Source organism: Salvelinus fontinalis, chromosome 23, assembly GCF_029448725.1.
Source record: "Salvelinus fontinalis isolate EN_2023a chromosome 23, ASM2944872v1, whole genome shotgun sequence".
In the NCBI taxonomy this organism is placed as follows: Eukaryota; Metazoa; Chordata; class Actinopteri; order Salmoniformes; family Salmonidae; genus Salvelinus; species Salvelinus fontinalis.
The window spans coordinates 9,112,368-9,136,572 of NC_074687.1; the positions used below are offsets into that span (position 1 = coordinate 9,112,368).

The following is a 24,205-nucleotide window of genomic DNA, read 5'->3' on the forward strand; positions in this document are numbered from 1 at the left end:
GATAAAGAGACAGAGAGAGAGAGAGAGAGAGAGATAAAGAGAGAAAGAGAGAGAGAGAGAGAGAGAGAGAGAGAGAGAGAGAGAGATAGAGATATTGTCTACCTCATTTGCTTTGGCAATGTTAACACGTTTCCCATGCCAATAAAGCCCCTTGAATTGAATTGAATTGAATTGAATTGATAGATAGATAGATAGATAGATAGATAGATAGATAAAGAGAGAGAGAGGAAGTAGTAGAGGAATCAGTCTGGTCCTCAGTGACACTGACCACTAGTCACGTCCATTACCTCGTCATCCTTGGTGGGTGGGTTATAAGAAAGGTCTATTGTGGAGACAGGACAAAACCGTCTTTTACGAAGAATGTTTCGATTGTTACTGCATCTGTCCTCCCCTTCGCCTTCTCTCTCCTTCCTTTGTGCAGTTGCTTTCTGGGTTTGGTTTTGTCGTTTTTGCCCCCGTTCTCTCCTCTCTCCCTCCCTCCTCCAGCACCCTCCCCTGGATGGAGGTCATTTTATGGCTGTGTTCTGTTCTGTTCGTTGTCCCCTCACACCCAATGACACAGTGTCGTTTGAGACAGGGAAATTAGCAACAACCACTGACAAGGTGTGATCCCCACCGCCCTCAAAGGCCTCACTCTAAGTTTTTTTTATTCTACATCTGACAGGCTACGTCTAGCTTTTACAGGCTACGTCTGGCTATGACACGCTACGTCTGGCTTTTACAGGCTACGTCTGGCCTTTACAGGCAATGTCTGGCTTTTACAGGCTACGTCTGGCTTTTTCAGGCTATGTCTGGCTTTTACAGGCAATGTCTGGCTTTTACAGGCTACGTCTGTCTTTGACAGGCTACGTCTGGCTTTGACAGGCTATGTCTGGCTTTTACCAGCTACGTCTGCCTTTTACAGGCTACGTCTGGCTAAGATAGGCTACGTCTGGCTATGACAGGCTACGTCTGGCTTTTACAGGCAACGTCTGGCTATGACAGGCTACGTCTGGCTTTGACAGGCTACGTCTGACTTTGATACGCTACGTCTGACTTTGACAGGCTACGTCTGTCTTTAACAGCCTATGTCTAGCTTTGACAGGTTACGTCTGACTTTGACAGGCTATGTCTGGCTTTTACCAGCTACATCTGGCTTTTACAGGCTACGTCTGGCTAAGATAGGCTACGTCTGGCTAGATAGGCTACGTCTGGCTATGACAGGCTATGTCTGGCTTTTACCAGCTACGTCTGGCTTTTACAGGCTACGTCTGGCTAAGATAGGCTACGTCTGGCTTTTACAGGCTACGTCTGGCTTTTACAGGCTATGTCTGGCTATGACAGGCTACGTCTGGCTTTTACAGGCAACGTCTGGCTTTGACAGGCTACGTCTGGCTATGACAGGCTACGTCTGGCTTTTACAGGCAACGTCTGGCTTTGACAGGCTACGTCTGACAGGCTTAAAGCAGACACATGTATCACTACAAAGACATACAAACAATAGCTCTGTCCATCAGTAAAACTGTCTCATCAGACTACGGTCGGCTCGAAAACAACTCTTTGCCTTTTTATGAATGGAGAAATTGGAGTGTACTGTGTATTTGGAGATGAGCTACAAAGCTCAGTGACCAGTTTTCTGAACCTGAAAAAATGCATTCATCTCCCTAAGTCACTGCCTGTCCTTCTAACTGGACTATTGTACTAGAATCCTAAAGGGATCCCTTCCTAGACCTAGCACTACCCCATGATAATGTTCTTTCTAGCATGGACATATAGTGATTTCTAAAGCCCATTAGAGTCCAGCAGTCTCTTGTAGCCTCTTTTTCTGTGTGTGAGTGCGTGTGTGTGAATGTTATCTCTGATCTCTGTCCAGACCCTCCTCTAGGCTCCTTATCCCTGATTAAAGGTTAGTGGCTGTGCTGGCCAGAATGTCTTTGGCCTCTCCTCTCCTCCGCTAGCCAAGAATGTGTGGCAGGCAGAAGAGACATACCCTGTGGACCTGAGCTCTGATAGGGAAGAAGCAGTGATATGTATGTGGCTCTGCACTCTGATTGGACAGAATCAGGAAGTATTCCCCATGGCTTTTGATTCTGGTAGGTTAGAAGCAGAGATGCAGTGCCTTCGGAAAGTATTCAGACCCCTTGACTTTTTCCACAATTTGCTAGATTACAGCCTTATTCTCAAATTGATTAAATAGTTTTTTTCCCTCATCAGTCTACGCAAAATAACCCATAATGACATCACAATACCCCATAATGACATCACAATACTCCATAATGACATCACAAAACCCCATAATGACATCACAATACCCCATAATGACATCACAATACCCCATAATGACAAAGAAACACTGTTTTTTTCTCGATATTTTCGATAATTTATGAGAAAACTCCCCCGAAAATATCACATTTTCAAGTATGCACCCTTTAATCAGTACTTTGATGAAGCACCTTTGACAGTGATTACAGCCTTGAGTCTTCTTGGGTATGACGCTACTAGTTTGGCACACCTGAATTTGGAGAGTTTCTTCCTTCTTTTGCAGATAGGCTCAAGTTCTGTCAGGTTGGATGTGGAGTGTTGCTGCACAGCTATTTTCAGGTCTCTCCAGAGATGTTCCTGTAGCAGGCTAAGAAATAGGGGATATGTCTGCTGTTATGAGGTTTATGTCCTAACTGTAGTAGTACAGGGGATATGACTGCTGTTATTAGGTCTATATCCTAACTGTAGCAGTACAGGGGATATGTCTGCTGTTAGGAGGTGTATGTCCTAACTGTAGCAGGCTAGGGAATAGGGGATAAGGTGTTAGGAGTTGCATGTCCTAACTGTAGCAGGCTAGGGAATAGGTGATAAGGTGTTAGGAGTTGCATGTCCTAACTGTAGCAGGCTAGGGAATAGGGGATAAGGTGTTAGGAGTTGCATGTCCTAACTGTAGCAGGCTAGGGAATAGGGGATAAGGTGTTAGGAGTTGCATGTCCTAACTGTAGCAGTATAGTAGCTTGACTAGAAGCTGGATATCCTCAGGGGCAGGATGCAGGCCTGTTCTCTTCAATTTTCCTTTCAGGGAACTCCTGCTTGCTCCACTCTTATCCCCGCAACACTGCTGCTTGACTCATTGGAGCTCAGCCTTTGTCCATTGTGTGTGTGTTTTTCAATATTCAGGCCAGGGAGAGGTGTGTGCGTCTCAATATTCAGGCCAGGGAGAGGTGTGTGTGTCTCAATATTCAGGCGAGGGAGAGGTGTGTGTGTCTCAATATTCAGGCCAGGGAGAGGTGTGTGCGTCTCAATATTCAGGCCAGGGAGAGGTGTGTGTGTCTCAATATTCAGGCCAGGGAGAGGTGTGCGTCTCAATATTCAGGCCAGGGAGAGGTGTGTGTGTCTCAATATTCAGGCGAGGGAGAGGTGTGTGTGTCTCAATATTCAGGCGAGGGAGAGGTGTGTGTGTCTCAATATTCAGGCCAGGGAGAGGTGTGTGTGTCTCAATATTCAGGCCAGGGAGAGATGTGTGTGTCTCAATATTCAGGCCAGGGAGAGGTGTGTGTGGGTGTACATTACTTGGTGGTAAGGTTGTTCAGTTCTGTCTGGCAGGCCTGCCCTCAGTGTAACAGGGGAATTTGTGTGTGTGTAAGTGTGTAAGTGTTTACGTGTGTGTGTGTGTGTGTGTGTGTAAGTGTGTGTACGTTTGTCTGTAAGTGAGTGTATGTAGGCTTGTGTGTGTGTGTGTGTGTGTGTGTGTGTGTGTGTGTGTGTGTGTGTGTGTGTGTGTGTGTGTGTGTGTGTGTGTGTGTGTGTGTGTGTGTGTGTGTGTGTGTGTGTGTGTGTGTGTGTGTGTGTGTGTGTGGGGCAGAGGAACAGGCTAATAATAGATTACTTCTGGCCCAGTTGGCCACAGGAAGGAGGTGGGGACAAGGAGATGAACCACGGGGGCCAAGGAGGGACAAACTAGAATATAGAACAGAAAACTAGAGCAAAGCTACTTTTTCTCATGCTTCACAAAAAAAGTTTTACTTCGAACTTGAGAAGTCTCATAATCAGGCACAAGGGACTTTAGCAGCAGTCTTGCTCTCCTTCACCATCTCCACTCTGGCCTCTTTTCTTAGTAGAATAAGCTGTAGAAGCTGATCTGACAACTTGTTTTGGCAGTGTCTAATATTTCTGGTAAAGTCTTTTTGGGACTTTTAGTCCTTGTACTTGCTGCTGGTAGTTTTACACTCTTGCTCCCAGTACTGGTAGTTTTACACTCTTGTTCCCAGTACTGGTAGTTTTACACTCTTGTTCCCAGTACTGGTTGTTTTACACTCTGGTTCCCAGTACTGGTAGTTTTACACTCTTGTTCCCAGTACTGGTAGTTTTACACTCTTGTTCCCAGTACTGGTAGTTTTACACTATTGCTCCCAGTACTGGTAGTTTTACACTCTTGTTCCCAGTACTGGTAGTTTTACACTCTTGTTCCCAGTACTGGTAGTTTTACACTCTTGTTCCCAGTACTGGTAGTTTTACACTCTGGTTCCCAGTACTGGTAGTTTTACACTCTTGTTCTCAGTACTGGTAGTTTTACACTCTTGTTCCCAGTACTGGTAGTTTTACACTCTTGTTCCCAGTACTGGTAGTTTTACACTCTTGTTCCCAGTACTGGTAGTTTTACACTCTTGTTCCCAGTACTGGTAGTTTTACACTCTTGCTCCCACCCTCTCTCTCAGTTATGCGGCCCTCATGATGTCTCTTAGTCAACCCTGTGTTCTGAAATCTCTGATTGGATTAGCCGTGCAACCTGCTCATTGGACAGTGAACTCATCTGTGTAGAGCAGCTCTGACCTTTAGATGAGTGACAGGAGCGCCTTATGAGTGGAGAAACACTCCTGCCGTGTGTGTATATGTGTGTGTCTGTGTATATGTGTGTGTTGTAAATACAGCTGAAGCCAACCTACCTACCCCAGTCCCATTGTCAAAAGATGTGTCGAGTGTAGACCCAGCTACCTACCTCCCCTACGGAGTCTATAACAAGGCTATGACTTCATAAGCCATGCGTGTCCCTCGCTATTTAAATCCTTACGCACTGGTTCTTTCATAGTCGTCACAGGCGAGCAGCGTTTGCCTTATAGGGTAGTCCGTAATGCGGTATTTCACCTTAATCCAGTTGAGGTATTTAGGCTTTAAACGCTGCTACGTAAAAGGAGGAATTAACATTTGAAGCATGTAAACAGTCAAGCCAAGTGGCCAGTGTTTGGCTTGAGGCCTCTCTGCATAGGGCAGACGTAGAAGCTGCCCTTAACCATATATCTAGGATCTGATTCACCTAACCCAGCCCTAACTGTAACCATAAAGTTGATTTATCTGGCAGCCAGTTTCATTTTCAATACCATCTCTGTTGTTTTAGCTATATTTGCATTAGGTTTAACTTTGCTCAACTCTGGTCAGATCGCCAATGTTCGCAGAGTGCCCTGGTGTATTCCAATTGTCATTCTTGAGTAAAATAAAAAATACCTTTAATAGAAAATTACTCAAGTAAAAGTGAAAGTCACCCATTAAAATACTACTTGAGTAAAAGTCTAAAACTATATGGTTATAAATATATTTAAATATCAAAGTAAATGTAATAGTTAAAATATACGTAATTATCAAAAGTAAAAGTAGAACTATAAATTATTTCACATTCCTTAATTAAGTAAACCCGACGGCACAATATTTATTTATTTTTACAGATAGCCAAAGGCACACTCCAACACTCCAACACTCCAACACTCCAACACTCCAACACACCAACACTCCAAGACTCCAACACTCCAACACTCCAACACTCCAAGACTCCAACACTCCAACACTCCAACACTCCAAGACTCCAACACTCCAACACTCCAACACTCCAACACTCCAACACTCCAACACACCAACACTCCAACACTCCAACACTCCAACACTCCAACACTCCAAGACTCCAACACTCCAACACACCAACACTCCAACACTCCAACACTCCAACACACCAACACTCCAACACTCCAACACTCCAACACTCCAACACTCCAACACACCAACACTCCAACACTCCAACACTCCAACACTCCAACACTCCAACACTCCAACACCCCAACACTCCAACACTCCAACACTCCAACACTCCAACACTCCAAGACTCCAAGACTCCAACACACCAACACTCCAACACTCCAACACTCCAACACTCCAACACTCCAAGACTCCAACACTCCAACACTCCAACACACCAACACACCAACACTCCAACACTCCAACACTCCAAGACTCCAACACTCCAACACTCCAACACTCCAACACACCAACACTCCAACACTCCAACACTCCAACACTCCAACACTCCAACACTCCAACACTCCAACACACCAACACTCCAACACTCCAACACTCCAACACTCCAACACTCCAACACCCCAACACTCCAACACACCAACACTCCAACACTCCAACACTTGGACATCATTTACAAACAAAGCAATTGTGTTTAGTGAGTCCGCCAGATCAGAGGCAGTAGAGATAACCAGGGATGTTTTCTTGATAAGTGTGCAAATTGGACCATTTTCCTGTCCTAAGCATTTGAAATGTAACATACTTTTGGGTGTCAGGGAAAATGTACTGAGTAAAAAGTACATTATTTTCTTTTGGAATGTATATATATATATAGATGCATATATTTTTGCCTCTATTTAACAAGGCAAGTCAGTTAAGAACAAATTCTTACTTACAATGACGGTCTACCCCAGCCAAACCCTAGCCCGGACTCCCAATCACAGCCAGTTGTGATACAGCCTGGAATCAAACCAGGGTCTGTAGTGACGCCTCTAGCACTGAGATGCAGTGTCTTAGACCCCTGCGCCACTTGGGAGCCCCCAAAATGTACTCGAGTAAAAGTTAAAGTTTTCAAAAATATAAATAGTAAAGTCAAGTACCCCAAAAACTACTTAAGTAGTACTTTAAAGTTTTTATACTTAAGTACTACTTTACACCACTGGTGTATTCCGCTTCCATTGAAAATGAGTGATTTCTTGTTATTTGCTGAAAGTGGTATGCTTTACAAAATATGCACTAAGCAGCAGCGAGCACATGTTTTATTAGGCGTATCCAGGCTGTTAGTTAGTGAGACAGTGAGTTATCCGTATCCAGGCTGTTAGTTAGTGAGACTTATCCAAGCTGGCGTAGCAGTGTAGACGTCTTTGTCCTGTCGTGTCCCGTGTCCCTTGTATATATCTTTTTACATCTTTTTCTTCGCATATCTTTTAAAAATACTTTCTTAAACCTCAACTTCTAAATACTCTCCTGCAACCCGCCTCACCCAATGTGGCGTGGATCTGCTTTTTTCTAAAGTATTTCTATTTACTTCTGATCTGGAATCCATCTACTGAAGATAGCCAGCTAACTGCCTACCAGCTATCAGTTAGCAAACCATTGCTAGCGGTCATCAGCTAACCTTTAGCTCGGTAAGCTCTCGCTAGTTCGAACAACGTGACTAAAACCAGAGCATAACGGACCTTTTTCTCTCCATATCCCCGGATTCCTACCGCAAACTCTGAACATTTTCATCTGGATCTTCGCAACTACCTAACCACAATCCCGGGTGACCACTCCTGGCTAGCGTTTACATCCCGGAGCAGGCACCAATTAGCCTGAAGCTAGCCCGGCTAGGGCTCCTGTGCTACCACTGAAGCCCACTCCTGGGCTACAATATCCGGACCCCTTTACTGCCGGTACGGAGCACGGAACCCCGCCGATCCTCTACGACTGGAATACCGACATAATCTGCCCGAGGACTCCAACAGGCCCCTCAGGCGTGTCGCCCGCTGAAGGCCCATCCTGCTAACCTACTAGGCCTGTTAGCTACCTAGAGCTACCTGGAACCCTGCTAATTCCACGACTGGTCTATCGACGTCACCGCACGAAGAGGCAAAAACAGACTTACCCCCCCATCGCGACGTCCCCCAAAGGCTAACTTGCCTGCCCCGGTCTGCTAACTGCTAGCTTATCTTGCAGCTAGCGCAGCCAGGAAGCTAGCACCAGTTAGCAAACACAATTCTACAATTCACAACCTCTCTTTCGCCATCGCTATCCGGCTTGGATTCTCTGTCGACACGACCACGTCTGGTCTGCAGACGTGCCCTCAACCGGCCTCCGTCTGAGCAGACCCCCTCCGTCTGAGCAGACCACCCGCCGGGCTACTAACTTTAAACGCGTGCTAGCTTAGTGGAGGCCTCACTGCTCCATCTACGGCTGCCCCCTGGACACTATGATCACTTGGCTACATAACTGATGCCTGCTTGACTGTCCATTAATTCATGGTACTCCCTTCTGTTTATTTGTGTTTTATCTGTCGGCTCTGTGCCTTAACTCAGGATCTGTGTGTAGTTAATCCGACCCTCTCTGCCTAGTCGTCGCCATTTTTACCTTCTGTTGCTGTGTTAGCTGACTAGCTGCTGTTATCTCACCTGTTGTTTTAGCTAGCTCTCCCAATCATGACCTGCAATCACTTTATGCCTTATTGTATGTCTCTCTCAAATATCAATATGCCTTGCATACTGTTGTTCAGGCTAGTTATCATTGTTTTGGTTTGCAATGGACCCCGTAGTTCCACTCTCCGTACCTCTGATACCTCCTTTGTCCCACCCCCCACACATGCGGTGACCTCACCCATTGAGACCAGCATGTCCAGAGATACAACCTCTCTTATCATCACCCAGTGCCTGGGCTTGCCTCCGCTGTACCCGTGCCCCACCATACCCTGGTCTGCACATTATGCCCAGAATCTATTCTACCACGCCCATAAATCTGCTCCTTTTATTCCTTGTCCCCAACGCTCTAGGCGACCAGTTTTGATAGCCTTTAGCCGCACCCTCATCCTACTACTCCTCTGTTCCTCGGGTGATGTGGAGGTAAACCCAGGCCCTGCATGTCCCCAGTCACCCTCATTTGTTGACTTCTGTGATCGAAAAAGCCTTGGCCTCATGCATGTCAACATCAGAAGCCTCCTCCCTAAGTTTGCCTTACTCACCGCTTTAGCACACTCTGCCAACCCTGATGTCCTTGCCGTGTCTGAATCCTGGCTTAGGAAGGCCACCAAAAACTCTGAGATTTCCATACCCAACTATAACACTTTCCGTCAAGATAGAACTGCCAAAGGGGGAGGAGTTGCAATCTACTGCAGAGATAGCCTGCAAAGTTCTGTCATACTTTCCAAGTCTATGCCCAAACAGTTCGAACTTCTAATTTTAAAAATTAATCTCTCCAGAAATAAGTCTCTCACTGTTGCCGCCTGCTACCGACCCCCCTCAGCTCCCAGCTGTGCCCTGGACACCATCTGTGAATTGATCGCTCCCCATCTAGCTTCAGAGTTTGTTCTGTTAGGTGACCTAAACTGGGATATGCTTAACACCCCGGCAGTCCTACAATCTAAGCTTGATGCCCTCAATCTCACACAAATCATCAAGGAACCCACCAGGTACAACCCTAAATCCGTAAACAAGGGCACCCTAATAGACATTATCCTGACCAACTTGCCCTCCAAATACACCTCTGCTGTCTTCAATCAAGATCTCAGCGATCACTGCCTCATTGCCTGTATCCGCCACGGGTCCACGGTCAAATGACCACCCCTCATCACTGTCAAACGCTCCCTAAAACACTTCTGCGAGCAGGCCTTTCTAATCGACCTGGCCCGGGTACCCTGGAAGGATATTGACCTCATCCCGTCAGTTGAGGATGCCTGGTCATTCTTTAAAAGTTACTTCCTCACCATATTAGACAAGCATGCTCCGTTCAAAAAATGCAGAACCAAGAACAGATATAGCCCTTGGTTCACTCCAGACCTGACTGCCCTCGACCAGCACAAAAACATCCTGTGGCGAACTGCAATAGCATCGAAGAGCCCCCGCGATATGCAACTGTTCAGGGAAGTCAGGAACCAATACACGCAGTCAGTCAGGAAAGCTAAGGCCAGCTTTTTCAAGCAGAAATTTGCATCCTGTAGCTCTAACTCCAAAAAGTTCTGGGATACTGTCAAGTCCATGGAAAACAAGAGCACCTCCTCCCAGCGCCCACTGCACTGAGGCTAGATAACACGGTCACCACTGATAAGTCCGTGATAATCGAAAACTTCAACAAACATTTCTCAATGGCTGGCCATGCCTTCCACCTGGCGACTCCAACCTTGGCCAACAGCCCCGCCCCCCCCCGCTGCTACTCGCCCAAGCCTCCCCAGCTTCTCCTTTACCCATATCCAGATAGCAGATGTCCTGAAAGAGCTGGAAAACCTGGACCCATACAAATCAGCTGGGCTTGACAATCTGGACCCCCTATTTCTGAAACTGTCCGCCGCCATTGTCGCACCCCCTATTACCAGCCTGTTCAACCTCTCCTTCGTATCATCTGAGATCCCCAAGGATTGGAAAGCTGCCGCTGTCATCCCCCTCTTCAAAGGGGGAGACACCCTGGACCCAAACTGTTACAGACCTATATCCATCCTGCCCTGCCTAGCTAAGGTCTTCGAAAGCCAAGTCAACAAACAGATCACTGACCATCTCGAATCCCACCGTACCTTCTCCGTTGTGCAATCCGGTTTCCGAGCCGGTCACGTGTGCACCTCAGCCACGCTCAAGGTACTAAACGATATCATAACCGCCATCGATAAAAGACATTACTGTGCAGCCGTCTTCATCGACCTGGCCAAGGCTTTCGACTCTGTCAATCACCATATTCTTATCGGCAGACTCAATAGCCTCGGTTTTTCTAATGACTGCCTTGCCTGGTTCACCAACTACTTTGCAGACAGAGTTCAGTGTGTCAAATCGGAGGGCATGTTGTCCGGTCCTCTGGCAGTCTCTATGGGGGTACCACAGGGTTCAATTCTCGGGCCGACTCTTTTCTCTGTATACATCAATGATGTTGCTCTTGCTGCGGGCGATTCCCTGATCCACCTCTACGCAGACGACACCATTCTGTATACTTCCGGCCCTTCCCTGGACACTGTGCTATCTAACCTCCAAACGAGCTTCAATGCCATACAACACTCCTTCCGTGGCCTCCAACTGCTCTTAAACGCTAGTAAAACCAAATGCATGCTTTTCAACCGTTCGCTGCCTGCACCCGCACGCCCGACTAGCATCACCACCCTGGACGGTTCCGACCTAGAATATGTGGACATCTATAAGTACCTAGGTGTCTGGCTAGACTGCAAACTCTCCTTCCAGACTCATATCAAACATCTCCAATCCAAAATCAAATCTAGAGTCGGCTTTCTATTCCGGAACAAAGCCTCCTTCACTCACGCCGCCAAACTTACCCTAGTAAAACTGACTATCCTACCGATCCTCGACTTCGGCGATGTCATCTACAAAATAGCTTCCAATACTCTACTCAGCAAACTGGATGCAGTTTATCACAGTGCCATCCGTTTTGTTACTAAAGCACCTTATACGACCCACCACTGTGACCTGTATGCCCTAGTCGGCTGGCCCTCGCTACATGTTCGTCGTCAGACCCACTGGCTCCAGGTCATCTACAAGGCTATGCTAGGTAAAGTGCCGCCTTATCTCAGTTCACTGGTCACGATGGCTACACCCACTCGTAGCACGCGCTTCAGCAGGTGTATCTCACTGATCATCCCTAAAGCCAAAACCTCATTTGGACGCCTTTCCTTCCAGTTCTCTGCTGCCTGCGACTGGAACGAATTGCAAAAATCTCTGAAGTTGGAGACTTTTATCTCCCTCAACAACTTTAATAATCTGCTATCCGAGCAGCTAACCGATCGCTGCAGCTGTACATAGTCCATCTGTAAACTACCCACCCAATTTACCTACCTCACCCCCATACTGCTTTTATTTATTTACTTTTCTGCTCTTTTGCACACCAGTATCTCTTCTTGCACATGATCATCTGATGATTTACCACTCCAGTGTTAATCTGCTAAATTGTAATTATTCGATTTATTGCCTACCTCATGCCTTTTGCACACATTGTATATAGATTCTCTTTTTTCTACCATGTTATTGACTTGTTTATTGTTTACTCCATGTGTAACTCTGTGTTGTTGTCTGTTCACACTGCTATGCTTTATCTTGGCCAGGTCGCAGTTGCAAATGAGAACTTGTTCTCAACTAGCCTACCTGGTTAAATAAAGGTGAAATAAAATAAATAAATAAAAGACAGTGAGTTATCCGTATCCAGGCTGTTAGTGAGACAGTGAGTTATCCGTATCCAGGATGTTAGTTAGTGAGACAGTGAGTTATCCGTATCCAGGCTGTTAGTTAGTGAGACAGTGAGTTATCCGTATCCAGGCTGTTAGTTAGTGAGACAGTGAGTTATCCGTATCCAGGCTGTTAGTTAGTGAGACAGTGAGTTATCCGTATCCAGGATGTTAGTTAGTGAGACAGTGAGTTATCCGTATCCAGGCTGTTAGTTAGTGAGACAGTGAGTTATCCGTATCCAGGCTGTTAGTTAGTGAGACAGTGAGTTATCCATATCCAGGCTGTGTTAGTTAGTGAGACAGTGAGTTATCCGTATCCCGTCTGTTAGTTAGTGAGACAGTGAGTTATCCGTATCCAGGCTGTTAGTTAGTGAGACAGTGAGTTATCCGTATCCAGGATGTTAGTTAGTGAGACAGTGAGTTATCCATATCCAGGCTGTTAGTTAGTGAGACAGTGAGTTATCCATATCCAGGCTGTTAGTTAGTGAGACAGTGATTTATCCGTATCCAGGCTGTATTAGTTAGTGAGACAGTGAGTTATCCGTATCCAGGCTGTTAGTTAGTGAGACAGTGAGTTATCCTGTTGGGGATGGGGGCGCTGTTTAGACTATTTATGCTAATTTGGCTAATTTTTTAAACGGCTTCCCACAAAATCCTTGATCGTACAATATGCATATTATTATTATTATTGGATAGAAAACAGTCTATAGTTTCTATAGGAGTTGAAATTTTGTCTCTAAGTGGAACAGAGCCCATTCTACAGCAATTTCCCTGACATGGAGTCAGATTTGAGAAATGTTGGCCACTCTTCTGAAGTCAGTTAAAAGGGCACTGTCGTTGCTATGACTATACGGACACTTCTTACGTCTTCCCCTGGATGCCTTTACGTGATGACGATTCCAACGGGGTCGATTGCGCGTTCACAGGCCCTACAAATGAAAAAACCCTGAAGCTAGTCATTCTTTGGGAGCTGCGTCATGAGCCTAGAGTACACCGGCGCGCACCTGTTCCAAGCGTTAGTTTAGCCTGTTATATTTCTCCGGTCATCTTTTCACTCGTTATAGGAGTTAAAAACATCATAAGGTAGTTAATTTAAAGCGTTTTATAGCAATTTATATCCGTTTAGTGCGATTTTGGGACATTTATTTTTGCAACGATGTGAAAAGTTGGGCACGCTTTTCAGTTCATCCCGAACGCAGTTGACATTTCCACATGGCAAGAGGACAGCTTTCCACCAAAAGACGATTTCTCCCAAGAAAGGATCCTTTGCCCAAGATACTGATGGAAGAACAGCTCAAGGTAGGACATTTTTATTATGATAAATCGTGTTTCTGTCGAAACATTTTAGTGGCTTAGGACGCCATGTTTTTTGACGTAGCTTCGCTTGGCGCAAACTGTATTGAAAAGTAAGGATAAATTAAAAAATGTAATAACGCAATTGTATTAAGAATTAAATTGTCTATCAATCCCTGTCCACCCTATATTTTTTAGTCACGTTTATGAGTATTTATGTATAAGAGTAGATCACTGTCTAAGTGGCGCAAGGACTTTTTCTTTACCAGCTTGTCTACATTTCACATTGTCTAACCATGATTTTGGTGGCTAAATATAAACATTTTCGATCAAACTGTATATGCATGTTGTAATGTGATGTTACAGGAGTGTCATCGGAAGAATTCTGAGAAGGTTAGTGAAAAAATTAATATCTTTTGGCGATGTTGACTTTTATCGCTCACTTTGGCTAGAATCAATGCTGGGCTGCTAATTGCTATGTGCTAAGCTAATATAACGATTTATTGTGTTTTCGCTGTAAGACACTTAGAAAATCTGAAATATTGTCTGTATTCACAGGATCTGTGTCTTTCGATTCGTGTATGCTGTGTATTTTTACGAAATGTTTGATGATTAGTAGTTAGGTAAACACGTTGCTCATTGTAATTATTCTAGTCCATTTGTGATGGTGGGTGCAATTGTAAACTATGCCATCTACCTGAAATATGCACTTTTTTCTAACAAAACCTATCCCATACCATAAATATGTTATCAGACTGTCATCTAATGAGTTTTTTTGTTGGTTAGGGGCTATAAATATCTTAGTTTAGCCGAATTGGTGATGGCTACTGGTGTTGGTGGACAAATAAAAGATGGTGGATTATGCTAATGTGTTTTTAGGTAATAGATGTACATCTTTACATATTGTGTCTTCCCTGTAAAACATTTTAAAAATCGGAAATGTTGACTGGATTCACAAGATCTGTGTCTTTCATTAGCTGTATTGGACTTTAATGTGTGAAAGTTAAATATTTTAAAAAAATATTTTTTTTGAATTTCGCGGCAATGGTTTTTCAGTGGGGGGGGGGGGGGGGGGGTGTGCCGCTAGCGCCACGCTGATCCTAGACAGGTTTAACCATATCCAGGCTGTATTAGTTAGTGAGACAGTGAGTTATCCGTATCCAGGCTGTTAGTTAGTGAGACAGTGAGTTATCCATATCCAGGCTGTGTTAGTTAGTGAGACAGTGAGTTATCCGTATCCAGGCTGTTAGTTAGTGAGACAGTGAGTTATCCGTATCCAGGCTGTTAGTTAGTGAGACAGTGAGTTATCCATATCCAGGCTGTTAGTTAGTGAGACAGTGAGTTATCCGTATCCAGGCTGTTAGTTAGTGAGACAGTGAGTTATCCGTATCCAGGATGTTAGTTAGTGAGACAGTGAGTTATCCGTATCCAGGCTGTTAGTTAGTGAGACAGTGAGTTATCCATATCCAGGCTGTTAGTTAGTGAGACAGTGAGTTATCCGTATCCAGGCTGTTAGTTAGTGAGACAGTGAGTTATCCGTATCCAGGATGTTAGTTAGTGAGACAGTGAGTTATCCGTATCCAGGCTGTTAGTTAGTGAGACAGTGAGTTATCCGTATCCAGGCTGTGTTAGTTAGTGAGACAGTGAGTTATCCGTATCCAGGCTGTGTTAGTTAGTGAGACAGTGAGTTATCCATATCCAGGCTGTTAGTTAGTGAGACAGTGAGTTATCCGTATCCAGGCTGTGTTAGTTAGTGAGACAGTGAGTTATCCATATCCAGGCTGTTAGTTAGTGAGACAGTGAGTTATCCGTATCCAGGCTGTGTTAGTTAGTGAGACAGTGAGTTATCCATATCCAGGCTGTGTTAGTTAGTGAGACAGTGAGTTATCCGTATCCAGGCTGTTAGTTAGTGAGACAGTGAGTTATCCGTATCCAGGCTGTGTTAGTTAGTGAGACAGTGAGTTATCCATATCCAGGCTGTTAGTTAGTGAGACAGTGAGTTATCCATATCCAGGCTGTTAGTTAGTGAGACAGTGAGTTATCCATATCCCGTCTGTTAGTTAGTGAGACAGTGAGTTATCCATATCCAGGCTGTTAGTTAGTGAGACAGTGAGTTATCCGTATCCAGGCTGTTAGTTAGTGAGACAGTGAGTTATCCGTATCCAGGCTGTTAGTTAGTGAGACAGTGAGTTATCCGTATCCAGGCTGTTAGTTAGTGAGACAGTGAGTTATCCATATCCAGGCTGTTAGTTAGTGAGACAGTGAGTTATCCGTATCCAGGCTGTTAGTTAGTGAGACAGTGAGTTATCCGTATCCAGGCTGTTAGTTAGTGAGACAGTGAGTTATCCGTATCCTGGCTGTATTAGTTAGTGAGACAGTGAGTTATCCGTATCCAGGCTGTGTTAGTTAGTGAGACAGTGAGTTATCCATATCCAGGCTGTTAGTTAGTGAGACAGTGAGTTATCCGTATCCAGGCTGTTAGTTAGTGAGACAGTGAGTTATCCGTATCCAGGCTGTTAGTTAGTGAGACAGTGAGTTATCCATATCCAGGCTGTTAGTTAGTGAGACAGTGAGTTATCCGTATCCAGGCTGTTAGTTAGTGAGACAGTGAGTTATCCGTATCCAGGCTGTATTAGTTAGTGAGACAGTGAGTTATCCATATCCAGGCTGTTAGTTAGTGAGACAGTGAGTTATCCGTATCCAGGCTGTTAGTTAGTGAGACAGTGAGTTATCCGTATCCAGGCTGTTAGTTAGTGAGACAGTGAGTTATCCGTATCCAGGCTGTTAGTTAGTGAGACAGTGAGTTATCCATATCCAGGCTGTTAGTTAGTGAGACAGTGAGTTATCCGTATCCAGGCTGTTAGTTAGTGAGACAGTGAGTTATCCGTATCCAGGCTGTTAGTTAGTGAGACAGTGAGTTATCCGTATCCAGGCTGTATTAGTTAGTGAGACAGTGAGTTATCCGTATCCAGGCTGTGTTAGTTAGTGAGACAGTGAGTTATCCATATCCAGGCTGTTAGTTAGTGAGACAGTGAGTTATCCGTATCCAGGCTGTTAGTTAGTGAGACAGTGAGTTATCCGTATCCAGGCTGTTAGTTAGTGAGACAGTGAGTTATCCATATCCAGGCTGTTAGTTAGTGAGACAGTGAGTTATCCGTATCCAGGCTGTTAGTTAGTGAGACAGTGAGTTATCCGTATCCAGGCTGTTAGTTAGTGAGACAGTGAGTTATCCGTATCCAGGCTGTATTAGTTAGTGAGACAGTGAGTTATCCGTATCCAGGCTGTTAGTTAGTGAGACAGTGAGTTATCCGTATCCAGGCTGTTAGTTAGTGAGACAGTGAGTTATCCGTATCCAGGCTGTTAGTTAGTGAGACAGTGAGTTATCCGTATCCAGGCTGTATTAGTTAGTGAGACAGTGAGTTATCCGTATCCAGGCTGTGTTAGTTAGTGAGACAGTGAGTTATCCATATCCAGGCTGTTAGTTAGTGAGACAGTGAGTTATCCGTATCCAGGCTGTTAGTTAGTGAGACAGTGAGTTATCCGTATCCAGGCTGTTAGTTAGTGAGACAGTGAGTTATCCGTATCCAGGCTGTTAGTTAGTGAGACAGTGAGTTATCCGTATCCAGGCTGTATTAGTTAGTGAGACAGTGAGTTATCCGTATCCAGGCTGTTAGTTAGTGAGACAGTGAGTTATCCATATCCAGGCTGTTAGTTAGTGAGACAGTGAGTTATCCGTATCCAGGCTGTTAGTTAGTGAGACAGTGAGTTATCCATATCCAGGCTGTATTAGTTAGTGAGACAGTGAGTTATCCATATCCAGGCTGTTAGTTAGTGAGACAGTGAGTTATCCATATCCAGGCTGTTAGTTAGTGAGACAGTGAGTTATCCGTATCCAGGCTGTTAGTTAGTGAGACAGTGAGTTATCCGTATCCAGGCTGTTAGTTAGTGAGACAGTGAGTTATCCGTATCCAGGCTGTTAGTTAGTGAGACAGTGAGTTATCCGTATCCAGGCTGTGTTAGTTAGTGAGACAGTGAGTTATCCATATCCAGGCTGTTAGTTAGTGAGACAGTGAGTTATCCGTATCCAGGATGTTAGTTAGTGAGACAGTGAGTTATCCATATCCAGGCTGTTAGTTAGTGAGACAGTGAGTTATCCATATCCAGGCTGTTAGTTAGTGAGACAGTGAGTTATCCATATCCAGACTGTTAGTTAGTGAGACAGTGAGTTATCCGTATCCAGGCTGTTAGTTAGTGAGACAGTGAGTTATCCGTATCCAGGATGTTAGTTAGTGAGACAGTGTTATCCGTATCCAGGCTGTTAGTTAGTGAGACAGTGAGTTATCCATATCCAGGCTGTTAGTTAGTGAGACAGTGAGTTATCCGTATCCAGGCTGTTAGTTAGTGCGACAGTGAGTTATCCGTATCCAGGCTGTTAGTTAGTGAGACAGTGAGTTATCCGTATCCAGGCTGTTAGTTAGTGAGACAGTGAGTTATCCATATCCAGGCTGTTAGTTAGTGAGACAGTGAGTTATCCATATCCAGGCTGTTAGTTAGTGAGACAGTGAGTTATCCGTATCCAGGCTGTTAGTTAGTGAGACAGTGAGTTATCCGTATCCAGGCTGTGTTAGTTAGTGAGACAGTGAGTTATCCGTATTCAGGCTGTTAGTTAGTGAGACAGTGAGTTATCCATATCCAGGCTGTTAGTTAGTGAGACAGTGAGTTATCCGTATCCAGGCTGTGTTAGTTAGTGAGACAGTGAGTTATCCATATCCAGGCTGTGTTAGTTAGTGAGACAGTGAGTTATCCGTATCCAGGCTGTGTTAGTTAGTGAGACAGTGAGTTATCCATATCCAGGATGTTAGTTAGTGAGACAGTGAGTTATCCGTATCCAGGCTGTGTTAGTTAGTGAGACAGTGAGTTATCCGTATCCAGGCTGTTAGTTAGTGAGACAGTGAGTTATCCGTATCCAGGCTGTTAGTTAGTGAGACAGTGAGTTATCCATATCCAGGCTGTTAGTTAGTGAGACAGTGAGTTATCCATATCCAGGCTGTTAGTTAGTGAGACAGTGAGTTATCCATATCCAGGCTGTTAGTTAGTGAGACAGTGAGTTATCCGTATCCAGGCTGTTAGTTAGTGAGACAGTGAGTTATCCGTATCCAGGCTGTTAGTTAGTGAGACAGTGATTTATCCGTATCCAGGCTGTTAGCTAGTGAGACAGTGAGTTATCCATATCCAGGCTGTTAGTTAGTGAGACAGTGAGTTATCCATATCCAGGCTGTTAGTTAGTGAGACAGTGAGTTATCCATATCCAGGCTGTTAGTTAGTGAGACAGTGAGTTATCCGTATCCAGGCTGTTAGTTAGTGAGACAGTGAGTTATCCGTATCCAGGCTGTGTTAGTTAGTGAGACAGTGAGTTATCCGTATTCAGGCTGTTAGTTAGTGAGACAGTGAGTTATCCATATCCAGGCTGTTAGTTAGTGAGACAGTGAGTTATCCGTATCCAGGCTGTGTTAGTTAGTGAGACAGTGAGTTATCCATATCCAGGCTGTGTTAGTTAGTGAGACAGTGAGTTATCCGTATCCAGGCTGTGTTAGTTAGTGAGACAGTGAGTTATCCATATCCAGGATGTTAGTTAGTGAGACAGTGAGTTATCCGTATCCAGGCTGTGTTAGTTAGTGAGACAGTGAGTTATCCGTATCCAGGCTGTTAGTTAGTGAGACAGTGAGTTATCCGTATCCAGGCTGTTAGTTAGTGAGACAGTGAGTTATCCATATCCAGGCTGTTAGTTAGTGAGACAGTGAGTTATCCATATCCAGGCTGTTAGTTAGTGAGACAGTGAGTTATCCATATCCAGGCTGTTAGTTAGTGAGACAGTGAGTTATCCGTATCCAGGCTGTGTTAGTTAGTGAGACAGTGAGTTATCCATATCCAGGCTGTTAGTTAGTGAGACAGTGAGTTATCCGTATCCAGGATGTTAGTTAGTGAGACAGTGAGTTATCCATATCCAGGCTGTTAGTTAGTGAGACAGTGAGTTATCCATATCCAGGCTGTTAGTTAGTGAGACAGTGAGTTATCCATATCCAGACTGTTAGTTAGTGAGACAGTGAGTTATCCGTATCCAGGCTGTTAGTTAGTGAGACAGTGAGTTATCCGTATCCAGGATGTTAGTTAGTGAGACAGTGTTATCCGTATCCAGGCTGTTAGTTAGTGAGACAGTGAGTTATCCATATCCAGGCTGTTAGTTAGTGAGACAGTGAGTTATCCGTATCCAGGCTGTTAGTTAGTGCGACAGTGAGTTATCCGTATCCAGGCTGTTAGTTAGTGAGACAGTGAGTTATCCGTATCCAGGCTGTTAGTTAGTGAGACAGTGAGTTATCCATATCCAGGCTGTTAGTTAGTGAGACAGTGAGTTATCCATATCCAGGCTGTTAGTTAGTGAGACAGTGAGTTATCCGTATCCAGGCTGTTAGTTAGTGAGACAGTGAGTTATCCGTATCCAGGCTGTGTTAGTTAGTGAGACAGTGAGTTATCCGTATTCAGGCTGTTAGTTAGTGAGACAGTGAGTTATCCATATCCAGGCTGTTAGTTAGTGAGACAGTGAGTTATCCGTATCCAGGCTGTGTTAGTTAGTGAGACAGTGAGTTATCCATATCCAGGCTGTGTTAGTTAGTGAGACAGTGAGTTATCCGTATCCAGGCTGTGTTAGTTAGTGAGACAGTGAGTTATCCATATCCAGGATGTTAGTTAGTGAGACAGTGAGTTATCCGTATCCAGGCTGTGTTAGTTAGTGAGACAGTGAGTTATCCGTATCCAGGCTGTTAGTTAGTGAGACAGTGAGTTATCCGTATCCAGGCTGTTAGTTAGTGAGACAGTGAGTTATCCATATCCAGGCTGTTAGTTAGTGAGACAGTGAGTTATCCATATCCAGGCTGTTAGTTAGTGAGACAGTGAGTTATCCATATCCAGGCTGTTAGTTAGTGAGACAGTGAGTTATCCGTATCCAGGCTGTTAGTTAGTGAGACAGTGAGTTATCCGTATCCAGGCTGTTAGTTAGTGAGACAGTGATTTATCCGTATCCAGGCTGTTAGCTAGTGAGACAGTGAGTTATCCATATCCAGGCTGTGGTAGTTAGTGAGACAGTGAGTTATCCATATCCAGGCTGTGGTAGTTAGTGAGACAGTGAGTTATCCATATCCAGGCTGTGGTAGTTAGTGAGACAGTGAGTTATCCATATCCAGGCTGTGTTAGTTAGTGAGACAGTGAGTTATCCGTATCCAGGCTGTTAGTTAGTGAGACAGTGAGTTATCCATATCCAGGCTGTTAGTTAGTGAGACAGTGAGTTATCCGTATCCAGGCTGTTAGTTAGTGAGACAGTGAGTTATCCGTATCCAGGCTGTTAGTTAGTGAGACAGTGAGTTATCCGTATCCAGGCTGTTAGTTAGTGAGACAGTGAGTTATCCATATCCAGGCTGTTAGTTAGTGAGACAGTGAGTTATCCATATCCAGGCTGTTAGTTAGTGAGACAGTGAGTTATCCGTATCCAGGCTGTTAGTTAGTGAGACAGTGAGTTATCCATATCCAGGCTGTTAGTTAGTGAGACAGTGAGTTATCCGTATCCAGGCTGTGTTAGTTAGTGAGACAGTGAGTTATCCATATCCAGGCTGTGTTAGTTAGTGAGACAGTGAGTTATCCGTATCCAGGCTGTGTTAGTTAGTGAGACAGTGAGTTATCCATATCCAGGATGTTAGTTAGTGAGACAGTGAGTTATCCATATCCAGGCTGTTAGTTAGTGAGACAGTGAGTTATCCGTATCCAGGCTGTTAGTTAGTGAGACAGTGAGTTATCCATATCCAGGCTGTTAGTTAGTGAGACAGTGAGTTATCCGTATCCAGGCTGTTAGTTAGTGAGACAGTGAGTTATCCGTATCCAGGCTGTTAGTTAGTGAGACAGTGAGTTATCCGTATCCAGGCTGTATTAGTTAGTGAGACAGTGAGTTATCCGTATCCAGGCTGTTAGTTAGTGAGACAGTGAGTTATCCATATCCAGGCTGTTAGTTAGTGAGACAGTGAGTTATCCGTATCCAGTCTGTTAGTTAGTGAGACAGTGAGTTATCCGTATCCAGGCTGTTAGTTAGTGAGACAGTGAGGTTTCCGTATCCAGGCTGTTAGTTAGTGAGACAGTGAGTTATCCGTATCCAGGCTGTTAGTTAGTGAGACAGTGAGTTATCCGTATCCAGGCTGTTAGTTAGTGAGACAGTGAGTTATCCGTATCCAGGCTGTTAGTTAGTGAGACAGTGAGTTATCCGTATCCAGGCTGTTAGTTAGTGAGACAGTGAGTTATCCATATCCAGGCTGTGTTAGTTAGTGAGACAGTGTGGCGGATGGGTTTAAGTTGACACAGCTGGTTGACAGCCAGAATGTCAGCTACAAGCCTATGTGTCTGTTTGTAGTTCTCCCCTCAGAGAACACGTTTCCTCTTCTAAAAATAGCCCTCCCTGTGTGTGTCCCCCTCCCCTGTGTGCCCCCAGAGTGCTGGTCTTCACCCAGCGTTTCCGTGTGTGTGTGTGTGTGTGTGTGTGTGTGTGTGTGTGTGTGTGTGTGTGTGTGTGTGTGTGTGTGTGTGTTTATTTTCAGAAGGAGAGAGCAGATTCTGTCCCAGAGACAGGATAACCTGTGGGAAACACATACACACGTGTCAGAGGAAGGCCCTAAAAATTGTCAAAGACTCCAGCCACCCTATTCATGAGCTGTTCTTTCTGCTACCGCACGGAAGCGGTTCCCGGAGCGCCAAGTCTAGGTCCAAAAGGCTCTTTAACAGCTTCTGGCCCCCAATCCATAAGACTGCTGAACAGCTAATCAAATGGCTACCCAGACTGTTTGCATTGACCCTCTTTTTTACACTGCTGCAACTCGCTGTTTATTATCTATGCATAGTCAATTTACCCTTACCTACATGTACATATGACCTCAATTACCTAGACTAACCCGTACCCCCCGCACGTTGACTCAGTACCGGTACCCCTTGGATATAGCCTCCTTATTGTTATTTTATGATGTTACTTTTTTAAACTTTAATTTATTGAGTAAACATTTTCTTGACTCTTATATTTCTTAAAACCTGGTTGTTGGTTAAGGGCTTGCAAGTAGTTCTACACCAAGTAGGTCTACACCAAGTAGGTCTACACCAAATAGGTGTAGGGAAGTAGGTCTACACCAAGTAGGTCTACACCAAGTAGGTCTACACCAAGTAGGTCTACACCAAATAGGTGTAGGGAAGTAGGTCTACACCAAGTAGGTCTACACCAAATAGGTGTAGGGAAGTAGTTCTACACCAAGTAGGTCTACACCAAGTAGGTCTACACCAAGTAGGTGTAGGGAAGTAGGTCTACACCAAATAGGTGTAGGGAAGTAGTTCTACACCAAGTAGGTCTACACCAAGTAGGTCTACACCTGTGTAGGTGTAGGGAAGTAGGTCTACACCAAGTAGGTCTACACCAAGTAGGTCTACACCAAGTACGTGTAGGGAAGTAGGTCTGCACCAAGTAGGTCTACACCAAATAGGTCTACACCAAGTAGGTCTACACCAAGTAGGTCTACACCAAGTAGGTCTACACCAAATAGGTGTAGGGAAGTAGTTCTAACCAAGTAGGTCTACACCAAGTAGGTCTAAACCAAATAGGTGTAGGGAAGTAGTTATACACCAAGTAGGTCTACACCAAGTAGGTCTACACCAAATAGGTGTAGGGAAGTAGTTCTACACCAAGTAGGTCTACACCAAGTAGGTCTACACCAAGTAGGTCTACACCTGTGTAGGTGTAGGGAAGTAGGTCTACACCAAGTAGGTCTACACCAAGTAGGTGTAGGGAAGTAGGTCTACACCAAGTAGGTCTACACCTGTTGTATTTGGCGCATTTGACAAATACAATTTAGTTTGATTTGATTTGACATACAGTTCATACATCTCTCTCTCTCTCTCTGGTTCGCCTGTAAAAGTCCCCATGAAAAATATTTTAAAGGGGAAACATGGCTCAAACACTCTTCTTTTCCACATTGTGAGGATCTCTTAAAGCAGGGGTGTCAAACTCATTCCACGGAGGGCCTAGTGTCTGCAGGTTTTTGTTTTTTCCTTTCAATAAAGCCCTAGACAACCAGGTGTGGGGAGTTCCTAACTAATTAGTGATGTTAATTCATCAATCAAGTACAAGGGAGGAGCGAAAACCCGCAGACACTCGGCCCTCCGTGGAATGAGTTTGACACCTGTGTCTTAAAGTAATGTCAAACTTGAGAGTAGAACACAGATGCTTTTTTAGTCAAAGGATTTAAAACACGTTCAAACCACTGAGTTCAACAGATGGTTAGAACTAGGGAATAAAATGCTCTTCTCTCTCTCTCTCTCTCTCTCTCTCTCTCTCTCTCTCAATTCAATTCAATTCAATTCAAGGGGTTTTATTGGCATGGGAAACGTGTGTTAATTAACATTGCCAAAGAAAGTGAGGTAATAATAATATACAAAAGTGAAATAAACAATAAAAATTAACAGTAAACATTACACATACAGAAGTTTCAAAACAATAAAGACATTACAAATGTCATATTATATATATACAGTGTTGTAACAATGTACAAATGGTTAAAGTACACAAGGGAAAATAAATAACCATAAATATGGGTTGTATTTACAATGGTGTTTGTTCTTCACTGGTTGCCCTTTTCTTGTGGCAACAGGTCA

At 44.4% G+C, this 24,205-nt stretch overlaps 1 protein-coding gene across 8 annotated transcripts in view; it reads left to right on the forward strand.

Moving 5' to 3' along the window:
• The window catches only part of LOC129820824 (diacylglycerol kinase eta-like), a 197,706-nt gene that overhangs the window by 12,616 nt on the left and 160,885 nt on the right, over positions 1–24,205 (forward strand). The gene's annotated exons all lie outside the window — the stretch shown is intronic.